We start from the raw sequence: 16,468 nt of genomic DNA on the forward strand, positions 1-16,468 counted from the left end.
TGGATTGTAAAAGACTAGATTGTTTTAGCATTCTGGATTGTAGGATTGTTTGATCGTGTCATTGGTTATGCATTTTCTATAGTAACACAAGTGTTATGAGTGTATAATAATGTCTTTTTATCCATTTTGTAACATTATTTGGAGTATGTTGAATTGGAAAACAAAAATAAAATTTTAAATTATCTCATGATCATAAAGTTACTTACAAATGATACATGATTCGATGAACAAAGTGAATCTAGTCTAATATAAAAAATACATTCAAGCATCAACCGATATAATTCATCCAAGAAGCTGAAGGCCTGACCCTCTAATACTAGGGTTGCAGTAATTGAAAGAAGGCTAGGTAAACAAATGAATACCACTGGTGGTCTGCAATGATACAACTAACATTGCAACCAAACTTAAACATGCTCCTATAAAGGTTGTGTGCTTACATGAAAAGCATCCATCTATTCAAACATGCACTAGAACTTAGGTGTGGATAAACAAGGATGAATGGTTGTAATTCAATAAAAAAAATACACAAAACCTTGAATATGTTACCATGGGGATAGTGAAATTGAGGTGGATTCATAATGTCTCATTTAAGTAGTAGGTGTCTAGCAAAACAAACTTCATAGTGCCAGTTGAGTGTGTTGGTCAAGGCAGGAAAGAGGCACAAGGCTTAGCAGACCAAGACTAAAGGTTGAATCTTGGTGACATGTTCTGGGAAGGTGGCGGCCCAAAGACAACCTCAGAGTTAGATGGTGACAAGGAAGTAAGCTAGGCGTGTGTGGATGGAAATCTAGCAAAGAAAGAAAACAAATATGTACATGTTATATAATCAATAGCAAAGGTGGCTAGGTGGGCATATATACACATGCTTTAAATTTGACGTCTGCTTTGGTTTGGTTAGAAGTCACACTATTTGGTGCAAACAAGCAATAGGAAGTAGCAATTGATGATGGGGTCGGGGATGGTGGAGATTGTGAGAATTGGTTTGTATAATCGAGCTAGTTTTTTGTTTTCAATTGTGCTTGTAAAATCACCATTTCCATAATGTTGCATGTCCCAAATCTACTAGTGAAGATAGCAAATGAGACATTGTGGAAGAGGCTTCCTCATCTTCGTTGTGCTCTGCTGCTGGCACTTGTGGAAGAGGCGCAACAACTATGTCTTCAGACAAGCATCCACGCCCCCCCCCTCGATGTAACTCTCAGATGTCCACTTGTGGGCTTGTAGACTGAAACATTCTGAATCCACTTAGGCTCTTGCTTGGCATGGAGCCTCTCCCACGTCTTTCACACTTCTAATCTCTTTGTCCTATTAGGATTGTTGTTCCAGGCTGCCAAAAGCCCAATATATCAGGTGGGGTTACCCCCAGAAAATTAAAAAAAAACAAAAAATGGGACATTAATTGAGGCATTTGGCTGGATGGTTGTGGCTAAAAACTTCTGGATTTATTCTTGAGTATACTATTAATTAGTAGCACAACCTCATATAGTTCTCCATACCTTCAAGTTTGAATCTTGGGAAACCAGATCTCAAAATTCTAAAATGACGTTCAAATTTCGCGCACCAACGGTCACTAGTACAAAAAGCTCAAAGCCTACGGGGGCGATATATTTTTACAGGCGGTTTCGGTTATCCACCGACTGTGTTATTTCTAGTGGCGGTTCCTTAAGAAAACCGCCACTAGAAATCGTATTTCTACTGGCGGTTCCTTAAGAAAACCGCCAGTAGAAATCCATGATTTGTAGTGGCGGTTTTCTTAAGGAACCGCCACTAGAAATACGATTTCTAGTGGCGGTTTTCTTAAGGAACCGCCACTAGAAATCATTTTTATCCTTAATTTTTCGAGTTTTTCAAACGTCCTCGTATGACAAAACCACCAAAATAAAAGTTGTAGATCTCTAAAAGTTATGAAACTTTGTAGTTGACAACTTTTTTGTTTGAACTCATTTCGGTTCTCAAAAATTGAATCTAAGTATGTCAAATTTAAAATTCAAATTTTGCAAACTACCTCAGATGAAAAAAGTGTCAAAATAAAAGTTGTAGAACTTCAAAAGTTATTTATCTTTATAGTTGACAACTTTTTTATTTGAATTCGTTTAGGGTCTCAAATAAGCAATTTACACTCAAATGGTTGTAATATGTGGAGAAAACAACTACAAACTAGACACAAGACATGTCATAGACGGAGTGGTAGGGGAGGGTACGCGCGAGGGTGAGGTCGACGGTTCGAATACTAACAACCGCGTAGCGCGCGAAAAATGCCGCGACTTGCACCGGCGGTTTTATTACGTCGACCTTGTCGGGCGGGTGGGGTGAGCCCTAATAAAAATAAATTTTTTAACTATTTTTAAAATATGTTTTATGTTTCTTGGAAACGATTTGCACTGGCGGTTTTATTACGTCGACCGCCAGTGAAAATCGATTTTCACTGGCGGTTTTATTACGCCGACCGCCAGTGAAAATCGATTTTCACTGGCGGTCCTCAGTTACCCGTCTGTAAAAATGATGATTTCTACTGGCCCTAGCACTGGCGGTTACGAAAAACGCCACTATAAATAGGTTTACAACCGCCACTATAGAACTTCTCTGTACTAGTGGGTTGGTTTTCACGTCTTTTTTCCCCTCACTCTAATTTCATCGTTTCACGTTCTCCACCAACAAAATGCCATTCATATGCCGAAGAATACAAATACACCATGAATCCATGACACTGCTGTGACCGTAGACATTACACATAAACTAAAACATTATATATTTATTATTCCCCATTTTAGAACTTGTTCCGTCGTCTTACACACCGATATCAGCTACAAAAACTTGCACTGATTTATTGACCAGACGATAGATGGAACCCTAAGTAGACGCAAAGCCATTTTGTTTTTGGAAAGAAACAGACGCAGATCCATGTATGTAGCAAGCAGTTCGCACACGCTTGCATTGCCAGGATCCAATTAAGCACAGGCGGGCTCGGCGGCATAATATTCGTCGTCGGACACAAGGAACGTCATGGAATCGAGTTCAGCCCCGAAGGCGTCGATGTCAAAAGCGCTGAGCATCTGATCGAGGTCAGGTCCACCTGCGCCGTCAGAAGGAGCGTCCACAGCCACAGCCACCGGCGGCGGCGCCATCACCAGATCGTCATCAGTTGCAGCTGCGCTGTCCGGGTCCGCCATCGGCGGGAGGAGGGCGTCGACGTCGCGAGCGTGCCTCTCAGCGATCACCTTCACCTCGGCGACGCTGAGGTGGAGGCGCGAGCCCTCGTCGACCTCGGGGCGCGGCATGGCGGGGAAGTTGGGCTTGCGCGCCTTGGGCGCGCGCTCGCCGTAGAAGCAGAAGACGGCGGCGTCGTAGGCGAGCGCCGCCTGCCTGGCGCTCTCGAAGGTGCCGATCCACAGCTTCTCACGGGTGCGCGGCACGCGGATCTCCGCCGCCCACTTGCCCCAGTGCCGGAACCTCACGCCGGTCCACGACGACAGCTTCTGCCTCCTCGCCCTCGCCTTCCGCTCCGCCGCCCCGCTGCTGATCGCCTCCAGCAACAGGGCACTCTTGTCCTTGCACATACTGGCGTCGTCGTCGTCGGTCACCTAGTTCACCTGCAACTGCAAGTCTCTGCAAGAGCTGCAACAAAAAAACAGCACACAACAAGGGTAGTGTAGTGACGAAGGGCACGCCGGCGGCGTGCGTCGGTCGGTGTGTTGTGGTGTGTTGGGAAGGGAGCGGAGGAGGGGGTTTTATAGGCCGCCAGGAGCTGCCACGCGGTCGCATTTGCTCGACGACGACGAGGGTTCTCGGGGAAGAAAGCCGAGCGTCAACTGGCAAGCATGCATCTCCTTTCTATCTCTAAGCGGAGCTGTTTCTGATGATACTGATATGTCTACGCGTACGTACGTGTAGGCCGAGATGGAGGATACGCTTTGGCTACGAGAGATACAGCTGCATTTACGTTGCATGCATTGAATTAGAGATAGAGTATTAGGTGGGGGTAGAGGATGTGATTAACTTTTCATTTTTTAAAAAAAACAAAAACAAAACCCACAGCACAGTATCAGTGAAGCTAAAACTTAAACTGCACATTTTGGTAAAAAAGAAATCATTAGTGGCCAGATCTAATTAAGTATTTTATAATGACAAAATGCACTATTAAGTAGTACTCATAAAAATACATATATATAAACAGTAATTAATTGACCCAACCATATCTACTGGACAACTGAAGATATTTTATTATATGTACAATAACATGCAGCCCTGGTCAACTCTACCAACAAGACATATCTCCGGATTTCAAGGGGAGGGGGGGGGGGGGGGGGGGGGAAACAACAATAATCATCAATTGCATAAGGCTCCCCACACTATTTGGTACTAATTGTCTTAAGTGATTATTAGCTAACACTACGAATTTTGTGGGCTTAAAAATTAGCATTTCTATTAGTTTCTTCTTCTTTTGTAATTTATATTTATTTCTTTTCGTTTCTATTTGTAAGAGTGAACTTACATACTATTTCATTTCAATACAATCCACACACATTATTTGTCTCCATCTTATTTACTAGGGGAAATCGCTACCCATTGCAACAAACATCAACCAAAAAAGCAAGTGTACTGGCAATTCTAGTGTAGCTGTTAGTTCGTTGGGAACATCTGTATTTTGAGATCTGCAACGCCAAAAAAACACCATATATTTGGCAAATTACCTAGTAATAACAATATTTCACAATGTAGTGCAGAACAACAAGCACATGCGGCTAAACTCTGCTACTACATCCGCTCCAAATTATAGTGCACTTATATTTTTTTTTTCGTAAGTCAAACTTTATTAAATTTAACCAAAGTTTTAGAAAAAATAGATTAGCATATACAAGTCAAAATAAATGCATTATCAAAACATATTTCACCGAGAAAAAATGATATCGTAGATATTGGTGTACTTTTTTGTAAACTTGGTAAAAAAAATAAAGAAACAACACTTTGGACAAAACAAAAGCTAACTTTGAAACATAGTAGTTAAGATATGCTAGGTGACACCACTACAACCATTGACAAACTTTTATCAAATGACACACAAGCACGCCTCCTTAGGTTTAGGAGTCATGTATGCCTTCGCTCCTAAAGAATTGGGATAAGACGTTACCGGTCATGTCTTTGCTAGGCATATAATTCTTGCTACTTGTCGTTTCTCGAAACAACCTTATACATTTCTTCCTAGTACCCCCAAAGTTTTTGGATAAGACGTTATCTGTCATGTCTTCTCGTTGAGCACATAGCACCCTCTAGTTGTCATTTCTCGAAACAATCATATGCAATTCTTCTGAGGAACTCCTGTTACTTAGCTTGTCATTTCTAGAAAGAAAAGATGTCCTTTCTATGGTAGATACAATTGAATTTTCGCTACTTGTTTGTTAGAAAGACCAATGTTGCTATTAAATAAATGTAAGCAATAAAACTACTACTTTAAATTTAGTTTAGGCCTCCAAATAAAAGGACTACCCAATAGCACGTTTGCCAAGCATGTAACTACCTACCACTATGTTTCTAAAAGAACTATTTTCTCCTTCCATGTTACATGCAGTCCCATCCTTCCGTGTTTTCACCTATTTACCTCCTAACATGAGCTCATCTAAGCACCCCAACCACCACCACCACCATACACACACACACACACCATGCTTCATTGTGGAGTCACTCCACACAAATATATCATCGTTGTCTGTCATCACTAATGTTCAATGCCACCTTTGTTAGTAGCCCACAAAACTAAAGTAACTCTTATTGTTATTTTCACATGCTTCTATTTTTTCTTAAGTCAAACTTTATTAACTTTAATCAAGATTTCAGAAACATAGATTAACTTCTACAAAGTCAAAATAAATTCATTATCAAAACATATTTAATCGAGAAAAATCAATAGTAGTATCTTGGTATATTTTTCTATAAGCTTGGTAAAAATAAAGAAACAAGAATTAGGACAAAACCAAAGCTAACTTTGAAATAGAGTAGTTAAGATATGCTAGGTGACACCACTACAACCATTGACTAACCGTTATCAAATGACATGCAAGCATGCCTCCTTAGGTTCGGTGACTTTGCTCCCAAAGGACTAGGATAAGGCGTTACCCGTCATGTCTTCGCTGAGCGCATAATTCCTACTACTTTTTGTTTCTTGAAAAAAAATACATTTCTTTTGAGTAGCTCCGAAAAGACTAGGATAAGACGTTATCAGTCATGTCTTCTTGTGGAGCACATAGCTCCTACTACTTATCATTTCTCAAAACAATCATATGTAGTCCTTCTAAGTAAGTCTTGTTACTTGTCATTTGCAGAAAGAAAACATGTTCCTTCTATGGCGCTACAATTGAATGTTCATGGCTTATTTTTTGTTAGAAAGACCGATCTTACTATTAAATGACATGTAAGCAATGAATCAACTTACTTTAATTTTAACATAGGCCTCCAAATAAAAGGACTAACTAATGGTGCCTTTTTAGCACGTAACTCCATACTGCTATGTTTCTAAACGAAGTGATTTCCCCTTCCATGTTACCTGCACTCCCGTCCTTCCAAGTTTCCCCCCTATTTTGTCTCCTAATGTGACCTAATCTAAACACCCCAACCACCACCATGCACACACACCATGTTTCATTGTGGAGTCACTCCACACAATATTTCATCGTCGTTCCTCATCATTATGTTCAATGTCACCTTTGTTAGTAGTTAAAAGAACTAAAGTCACCCTTTTTGCTATTTTCACAATCTTCCTTGGTTGCTCCTCAACTTTATCCATGCATAAGCATCATGATTCCTTCAGAAAAAGGAAATATATGGCTATTTTCATTTTATGCATGACTCACGTCAATTGCTATAATTTGTTGAATAATCTACTAGTTGAGAGCACCTAGAGGGGGGGGGGGTGAATAGGTGATCCTGTAAAAACTTAAACTTATAGCCACAAAACTTGATTAGGTGTTAGCACAGTTTATGCCAAGTGGCTAGAGAGGAGTCAAAACACAATAACCACAAGAATCCGATCACAGAGATGACACAGTGGTTATCCCGTGGTTCGGCCAAGTACAAAACTTGCCTACTCCACGTTGTGGCGTCCCAACGGACGAGAGTTGCACTCAACTCCTCTCAAGTGATCCAATGATCAACTTGAATACCACGGTGTTCTTGCTTTTCTTTTCTCAATCCCGTTTGCGAGGAATCTCCACAACTTGGAGCCTCTCGCCCTTACAAAAGATGTTCACAGAGAATCACAGAGCAAAGGAGGGATTAGCAACTCACACACGACACAAAGATCACAGCGAATACGCACACACAAGACCCAGACTTGAGCTCAAAAGACTAGCACACTAGAACGGAGCTCAAATCACTAGAATGTCAAACAAGTGCGCGAGATTGATGTGTGAGTGATCAAGAGTGCTCAAGGAAATGCTTGGTGTACTCCTCCATGCGCCAAGGGGTCCCTTTTATAGCCCCAAGGCAGCTAGGAGCCGTTGGGAACAAATCTGGAAGGCCATCTTTGCCTTCTGTCTCGTGGCGCACCGGACAGTCCGGTGCACACCGGACACTGTCCGGTGCCCGATTTGTTTCCATAAAAAGCGAAGCCGACCGTTGCCGACCGTTGCAGATCTGGCGCACCGGACAGTCCGGTGCACACCGGACAGTCCGGTGCTCCCTTCCGACCGTTGGCTCGGCCACGTGTCGCGCGCCGATCGCGCGGCCGACCGTTGGCCCGGCCGACCGTTGGCTCACCGGACAGTCCGGTGCACACCGGACAGTCCGGTGAATTTTAGCCGAAGTCGCCGGAGAAAAACCCGAGAGCGGCCTCTTCGGCCGAGGCAGCCTGGCGCACCGGACACTGTCCGGTGCACCACCGGACACTGTCCGGTGCACCACCGGACAGTCCGGTGCCCCAGACCAAAGCAGCCCCTTGGCTTTACACAGCCAAGTCTTCTCTTCTCTTCTTCTATCTGTTTCTAACACTTAGACAAATATATTAGTACACAAAACCAATGTACTAAGGCTTAGAAACATACCTTAACTTGTGATTTGCACTTTGATCATCCTTGGGCATATTTTCACATTTAAGCACTTGTGTTTGCACTCAATCACCAAAATACTTAGAAATGGCCCAAAGGCACATTTCCCTTTCAATCTCCCCCTTTTTGGTGATTTATGCCAACACAATATAAAGCAACTAGAACAAGTGCAAAATCACTTTAAATAAAAACTCAAATTGGTTTTATTCAATTTTGGCATATATGGATCATCCTTTGCCACCACTTGGTTTGTTTTTGCAAATCAAACTCAAATCTCTATCTCTAAGTCAAACACACATGTTGAAGTATAAAGAGAGTCATTCCAAAAGAGATTGATCAAAGATTTCAAAAACTCCCCCTTTTTCCCATAATCAACACTTCTCCCCACAAGAAGCCAACTTTTGAAAATAGAGACAATAAGAGACAATAAAAGCTTTTGACAAAACAAAAACTCTATTCTACTATTTTCAAAATCTCTCAAGTGGTAGCTGATCCATTGAAAATAGAGACAATAAGAGACAATAAAAGCTTTTGACAAAACAAAAACTCTATTCTACTATTTTCAAAATCTCTCAAGTGGTAGCTGATCCATTTATCACTTTGGCCTTTATTTTCTCCCCCTTTGGCATCAAGCACCAAAACGGGATCAATCTTGGCCCGTTAACCCCATTGCCTCACCAAAGTCTTCAATTAAGAGCAAATGGCAATAAGATTTCATGAGATGAACTTGGAATTAGTTACCCTCTCATCGGAGTGCAGTGGAAGTCTTTCATGGTCCAAGTCCACCTTTTCCCTTTCAATCCTCCTTCGAGACTAAATTATCAAACTCAAGCACATGGTTAGTCTCAAAGGGTCAAGTTGTAACACATCTCCCCCTACACATGTGCATCACTTTGCAACGGACTTGTGAGGTCCAGAGTGTTTGTACAACTTGAGCACCATAATAAGCAACATAATGCACAAAGGAACATGATCAAGAGCATAACTACATGTATGCTACAATTCAATCCAGGTTCCGCGAATCTAAGACATTTAGCTCACTACGCAACCTGCAAAAGGTCTTCTCATCTAGAGGCTTAGTGAAGATATCGGCTAGCTGGTTCTCGGTGCTAACATGAAACACTTCGATATCTCCCTTTTGCTGGTGGTCTCTCAAAAAGTGATGCCGGATGTCTATGTGCTTTGTGCGGCTGTGTTCAACAGGATTCTCCGCCATGCGGATAGCACTCTCATTGTCACATAGGAGTGGGACTTTGCTCAGATTGTAGCCAAAGTCCCGGAGGGTTTGCCTCATCCAAAGTAGTTGTGCGCAACACTGACCTGCGGCAACGTACTCGGCCTCAGCGGTGGATAGGGCAACGGATGTTTGTTTCTTAGAATTCCATGACACCAGGGACCTTCCTAAGAATTGGCACGTCCCCGATGTACTCTTCCTATCGACCTTACATCCAGCATAGTCGGAGTCAGAGTATCCAACTAAGTCAAAGGTAGACCCCTTTGGATACCAGAGCCCGAAGCAAGGCGTAGCAACCAAATATCTAAGAATTCGCTTCACCGCCACTAAGTGACACTCCTTAGGATCGGATTGAAATCTAGCACACATGCATATGCTAAGCATAATATCCGGTCTACTAGCACATAAGTAAAGCAAAGAACCTATCATTGACCGGTATGCTTTTTGATCAACGGACTTACCTCCTTTGTTGAGGTCGGTGTGTCCGTCGGTCCCCATCGGAGTCTTGGCAGGCTTGGCGTCCTTCATCCCAAACCGCTTTAGCAGATCTTGCGTGTACTTCGTTTGGGAGATGAAGGTGCCGTCCTTGAGTTGCTTCACTTGGAACCCAAGGAAGTAGTTCAACTCGCCCATCATCGACATCTCGAATTTCTGCGTCATCACCCTGCTAAACTCTTCACAAGACTTTTGGTTAGTAGAACCAAATATTATGTCATCGACATAAATTTGGCACACAAACAAATCACCATCACATGTCTTTGTAAAAAGAGTTGGATCGGCTTTCCCAACCTTGAAAGCATTAGCAATTAAAAAGTCTCTAAGGCATTCATACCATGCTCTTGGGGCTTGCTTAAGTCCATAGAGCGCCTTAGAGAGCTTACACACATGGTCTGGGTACCGTTCATCCACGAAGCCAGGGGGTTGCTCCACGTACACCTCCTCCTTGATTGGCCCGTTGAGGAAAGCGCTCTTCACATCCATTTGGTACAACCTGAAAGAATGGTGAGCGGCATATGCTAGCAAGATACGAATTGACTCTAGCCTAGCCACAGGAGCAAAAGTCTCCTCGAAATCCAAACCTGCGACTTGGGCATAACCTTTTGCCACAAGTCGAGCCTTGTTCCTCGTCACCACCCCGTGCTCGTCCTGTTTGTTGCGGAACACCCACTTGGTTCCCACAACATTTTGCTTCGGACGAGGCACCAGTGTCCAAACTTCATTGCGCTTGAAGTTGTTTAACTCCTCTTGCATGGCCAACACCCAGTCCGGATCTAGCAAGGCCTCTTCTACCCTGAAAGGCTCAATAGAAGAGACAAAGGAGTAATGCTCACAAAAATTAACTAATCGAGATCGAGTAGTTACTCCCTTGCTAATGTCACCCAGAATTTGGTCGACGGGATGATCCCTTTGAATCATCGCTCGAACTTGAGTTGGAGGTGCCGGTTGCGCTTCTTCCTCTATCACTTGATCATCTTGTGCTCCCCCTTGATCAAGCGCCTCCACTTGAGGTACCTGTTCGTCATCTTTGGTTGGGGGTTGCACCATAGTTGAGGAAGAAGGTTGATCTCGTTCATCTTGTTCCTGTGGCCGTACTTCTCCAATCGCCATGGTCCGTATAGCGGCCGTCGGAACATCTTCTTCATCTACATCATCACAATCAACAACTTGCTCTCTTGGAGAGCCATTAGTCTCATCAAATACAACGTCGCTAGAGACTTCAACCAAACCCGATGATTTGTTGAAGACTCTATACGCCTTTGTATTTGAGTCATAACCTAATAAAAACCCTTCTACAGCTTTGGGAGCAAACTTAGAATTTCTACCCTTCTTTACTAGAATGTAGCATTTACTCCCAAATACACGAAAGTACGATACATTGGGTTTGTTACCGGTTAGTAGCTCATACGACGTCTTCTTGAGGAGGCGATGAAGGTAGACCCTGTTGATGGCGTGGCACGCCGTGTTCACGGCTTCCGTCCAAAAGCACTCGGGGGTCTTGAACTCTCCTAGCATCGTCCTCGCCATGTCGATGAGCGTCCTGTTCTTCCTCTCTACCACACCATTTTGCTGTGGTGTGTAGGGAGCGGAGAACTCGTGCTTGATCCCTTCCTCTTCAAGGAACTCCTCCACTTGAAGGTTCTTGAACTCGGACCCGTTGTCGCTTCTTATCTTTTTCACTTTGAGCTCAAACTCATTTTGAGCTCTCCTGAGGAAGCGTTTGAGGGTCCCTTGGGTTTCAGACTTATCCTGCAAAAAGAACACCCAAGTGAAGCGGGAAAAATCATCAACAATAACTAAACCATACTTACTTCCCCCTATGCTTAGATAGGCGACGGGTCCGAAGAGGTCCATATGCAGCAGCTCCAGGGGTCTTGAAGTGGTCATCACATTCTTGCTGTGATGCGCTCCTCCCACCTGTTTCCCTGCTTGACAAGCTGCACAAGGTCTATCTTTTTCGAATTGAACATTGGTTAGACCTATCACGTGTTCTCCCTTTAGAAGCTTGTGAAGGTTCTTCATCCCCACATGTGCTAAGCGGCGATGCCACAGCCAGCCCATGCAAGTCTTAGCCATTAAGCATGCATCTAGACCGGCCTCTTCTTTTGCAAAATCAACTAAATAAAGTTTGCCGTCTAATACACCCTTAAAAGCTAGTGAACCATCACTTCTTCTAAAGACAGACACATCTATATTTGTAAACAGACAGTTATATCCCATATTGCACAATTGACTAACAGATAGTAAATTATATCCTAGTGACTCTACTAAAAACACATTAGAGATAGAGTGCTCATTAGAAATTGCAATTTTACCTAACCCTTTTACCTTGCCTTGATTCCCATCACCGAATATGATTGAATCTTGGGAATCCTTATTCTTGACGTAGGAGGTGAACATCTTCTTCTCCCCCGTCATATGGTTTGTGCATCCGCTATCAATAATCCAGCTTGAACCCCCGGATGCATAAACCTGCAAGGCAAATTTAGGCTTGGGTCTTAGGTACCCAACTCATGTTGGGTCCTACAAGGTTAGTGCAAATATCCTTAGGGACCCAAATGCAAGTTTTGTCTCCCTTGCATTTTGCCCCTAACTTCCTAGCAACAATTTTCTTATCCTTTCTACAAATAGCAAAGGAAGCATTTAAAGCATAATAAATTGTGGAAGGTTCATTTGCTATTTTCCTAGGAGCATGAATAACATTCCTTCTAGGCACATGATGAATAGCATTTCTTTTAGGAACAACATTTCTCCTAGTAACATTTCTATCATACACATAAGAGGAACTAGGAGCAAACATGGTATGAGAATCATAAACATATGAATCATAAGCATCATGACTTACATTTCTAGTTTGTCTTCTATCATGATACAAAAATGCATGGTTCCTTTTAGCACTAGTAGCCATAGGGGCCTTCCCTTTCTCCTTGGCGGGAATGGGGGCCTTATGGCTTGTTAAGTTCTTAGCTTCTCTCTTGAAGCCAAGTCCATCCTTAATTGAGGAGTGTCTACCAATTGTGTAGGCATCCCTTGCAAATTTTAGCTTATCGAAATCATTCTTGCTAGTCTTAAGTTGAGCATTAAGACTAGCCAGTTCATCATTAAGCTTGGAAATTGAAACTAGGTGTTCACTACAAGCATTAATGTCAAAGTCTTTACACCTAGTACAAATTTCAACATGTTCTACACAAGAATTGGATTTGTTTGCTACTTCTAATTTAGCATTTAAATCATTGTTGACACCTTTCAAAGTAGAAATGGTTTCATGACAAGTAGATAGTTCAAAAGAAAGCATTTCATTTCTCTTAACTTCTAAAGCATAGGATTTTTGTGCCTCAACAAATTTATCATGCTCTTCATACAACAAATCCTCTTGCTTTTCTAAAAGTATATTCTTTTCATTCAAGGCATCAATTAATTCATTAATTTTGTCTATCTTAGATCTATCTAAGCCCTTGAACAAACATGAATAATCTACTTCATCCTCATCACTAGATTCGTCCTCACTTGAAGAAGCATAGGTAGAGTTGCGAGTACATACCTTCTTCTCTCTTGCCATAAGGCATGTGTGACGCTCGTTGGGGAAGAGGGTTGATTTGTTGAAGGCGGTGGCGGCGAGTCCTTCATTGTCGGAGTCGGACGAGGAGCAATCCGAGTCCCACTCCTTGCCTAGATGCGCCTCGCCCTTTGCCTTCTTGTAATGCTTCTTCTTTTCCCTCTTGTTCCCCTTTTCCTGGTCACTATCATTATCAGGACAGTTAGCAATAAAATGACCAAGCTTACCGCATTTGAAGCATGATCGCTTCCCCTTGGTCTTAGTCTTGCTCGGCTGTCCATTGCGACCCTTTAGCACCGTCTTGAATCTCTTGATAATGAGGGCCATTTCTTCTTCATTAAGACCGGCCGCCTCAATTTGCGCCACCTTGCTGGGTAGCGCCTCCTTGTTCCCTGTGGCTTTGAGAGCAAAAGGTTGCGGCTCGTTGATCGGTCCATTCAAGGCGTCGTCCACATACCTTGCCTCCTTGATCATCATTCGCCCGCTGACGAATTTTCCTAGTACTTCTTCGGGCGACATTTTGGTGTACCTGGGATTCTCACGAATATTATTCACCAAATGAGGATCAAGAACGGTAAAGGACCTGAGCATTAGTCGGACGACGTCGTGGTCCGTCCATCGCGTGCTTCCGTAGCTCCTTATTTTGTTGACAAGGGTCTTGAGCCGGTTGTATGTTTGAGTTGGCTCCTCGCCCCTTATCATCGCGAACCGTCCAAGCTCGCCCTCCACCAACTCCATTTTGGTGAGCAAGGTAGCGTCATTTCCCTCATGAGAGATCTTGAGGGTATCCCAGATTTGCTTGGCGTTATCCAAGCCACTCACTTTATTATATTCATCCCTGCACAATGAGGCTAGAAGAACAGTAGTAGCTTGTGCATTCTTATGGATTTGCTCATTAATGAATATAGGACTATCCGAACTATTAAAGTGCATTCCACTATCTACAATCTCCCATATGCTAGGATGGAGAGAGAATAGGTGACTACGCATTTTGTGGCTCCAAAATCCGTAGTCCTCCCCATCAAAGTGTGGGGGCTTGCCGAGTGGAATAGAAAGCAAATGTGAATTTGAACTTTGCGGAATACGAGAGTAGTCAAAAGAAAAGTTAGAATTAACCGGTTTCCTTTGTCTGTCGTGGTCGTCGTCCTTTTGGGAAGAAGAGGACTCATCGCTGTCGTAGTAGACGATCTCCTTGATGCGTCTTGTCTTCTTCTTCTTCCCATCTCTTCGCTTGTGGCCCGAGCCCGAGTCATTGGACTTGTCATCCCTTGGCTCGTTGACGAAGGACTCCTTCTCCTTGTCGTTGATCACAATTCCCTTCCCCTTAGGATCCATCTCTTCGGGCGGTTAGTCCCTTTCTTGAAGAGAACGCCTCTGATACCAATTGAGAGCACCTAGAGGGGGGGGGGGGGGGTGAATAGGTGATCCTGTAAAAACTTAAACTTATAGCCACAAAACTTGATTAGGTGTTAGCACAGTTTATGCCAAGTGGCTAGAGAGGAGTCAAAACACAATAACCACAAGAATCCGATCACAGAGATGACACAGTGGTTATCCCGTGGTTCGGCCAAGTACAAAACTTGCCTACTCCACGTTGTGGCGTCCCAACGGACGAGAGTTGCACTCAACTCCTCTCAAGTGATCCAATGATCAACTTGAATACCACGGTGTTCTTGCTTTTCTTTTCTCAATCCCGTTTGCGAGGAATCTCCACAACTTGGAGCCTCTCGCCCTTACAAAAGATGTTCACAGAGAATCACAGAGCAAAGGAGGGATTAGCAACTCACACACGACACAAAGATCACAGCGAATACGCACACACAAGACCCAGACTTGAGCTCAAAAGACTAGCACACTAGAACGGAGCTCAAATCACTAGAATGTCAAACAAGTGCGCGAGATTGATGTGTGAGTGATCAAGAGTGCTCAAGGAAATGCTTGGTGTACTCCTCCATGCGCCAAGGGGTCCCTTTTATAGCCCCAAGGCAGCTAGGAGCCGTTGGGAACAAATCTGGAAGGCCATCTTTGCCTTCTGTCTCGTGGCGCACCGGACAGTCCGGTGCACACCGGACACTGTCCGGGGCCCGATTTGTTTCCATACAAAGCGAAGCCGACCGTTGCCGACCGTTGCAGATCTGGCGCACCGGACAGTCCGGTGCACACCGGACAGTCCGGTGCTCCCTTCCGACCGTTGGCTCGGCCACGTGTCGCGCGCCGATCGCGCGGCCGACCGTTGGCCCGGCCGACCGTTGGCTCACCGGACAGTCCGGTGCACACCGGACAGTCCGGTGAATTTTAGCCGAAGTCGCCGGAGAAAAACCCGAGAGCGGCCTCTTCGGCCGAGGCAGCCTGGCGCACCGGACACTGTCCGGTGCACCACCGGACACTGTCCGGTGCACCACCGGACAGTCCGGTGCCCCAGACCGAAGCAGCCCCTTGGCTTTACACAGCCAAGTCTTCTCTTCTCTTCTTCTATCTGTTTCTAACACTTAGACAAATATATTAGTACACAAAACCAATGTACTAAGGCTTAGAAACATACCTTAACTTGTGATTTGCACTTTGATCATCCTTGGGCATATTTTCACATTTAAGCACTTGTGTTTGCACTCAATCACCAAAATACTTAGAAATGGCCCAAAGGCACATTTCCCTTTCACTAGTAAACCATAGAAGTATAGTAAGAAACTTTAGCGCACATATGGTAGAAAATAATGCCAGAGCTATTACAATTTGAAGTGATTAAATCAACTAGTACAAATATTGCTTCTTAATGCAATATCAATCATGTTGTAGACAAAAAAGCCATTTGTAACCAATCTGACAACAAACTACCTAAGCATATCATGTTGTTAGCATGTTTATCACATTGACCCAAGAATTAGGGATGTCGGCCTACTTTTCCATAGCCACACACCACATGAGAAGAGCAATTCATCACATATTTGAGTTTTGATCCTAGAAGTATTCAATTTAATGATGGAGGAAGTAAATATTTTCCTAACAATGTCTCATAGCACAATGCAGCGCATTAAGCACAAGTTGAGCTTTAATGGTTAAGATGTTACAATCGTATTCACCTCAATCTATGTGTGCTAAGACTTCTATCTTGCTATGCATCTTACACACTAACATACTATAGAC

This window comes from Zea mays, chromosome 1 (assembly GCF_902167145.1).
Source record: "Zea mays cultivar B73 chromosome 1, Zm-B73-REFERENCE-NAM-5.0, whole genome shotgun sequence".
Taxonomy (NCBI): Eukaryota; Viridiplantae; Streptophyta; class Magnoliopsida; order Poales; family Poaceae; genus Zea; species Zea mays.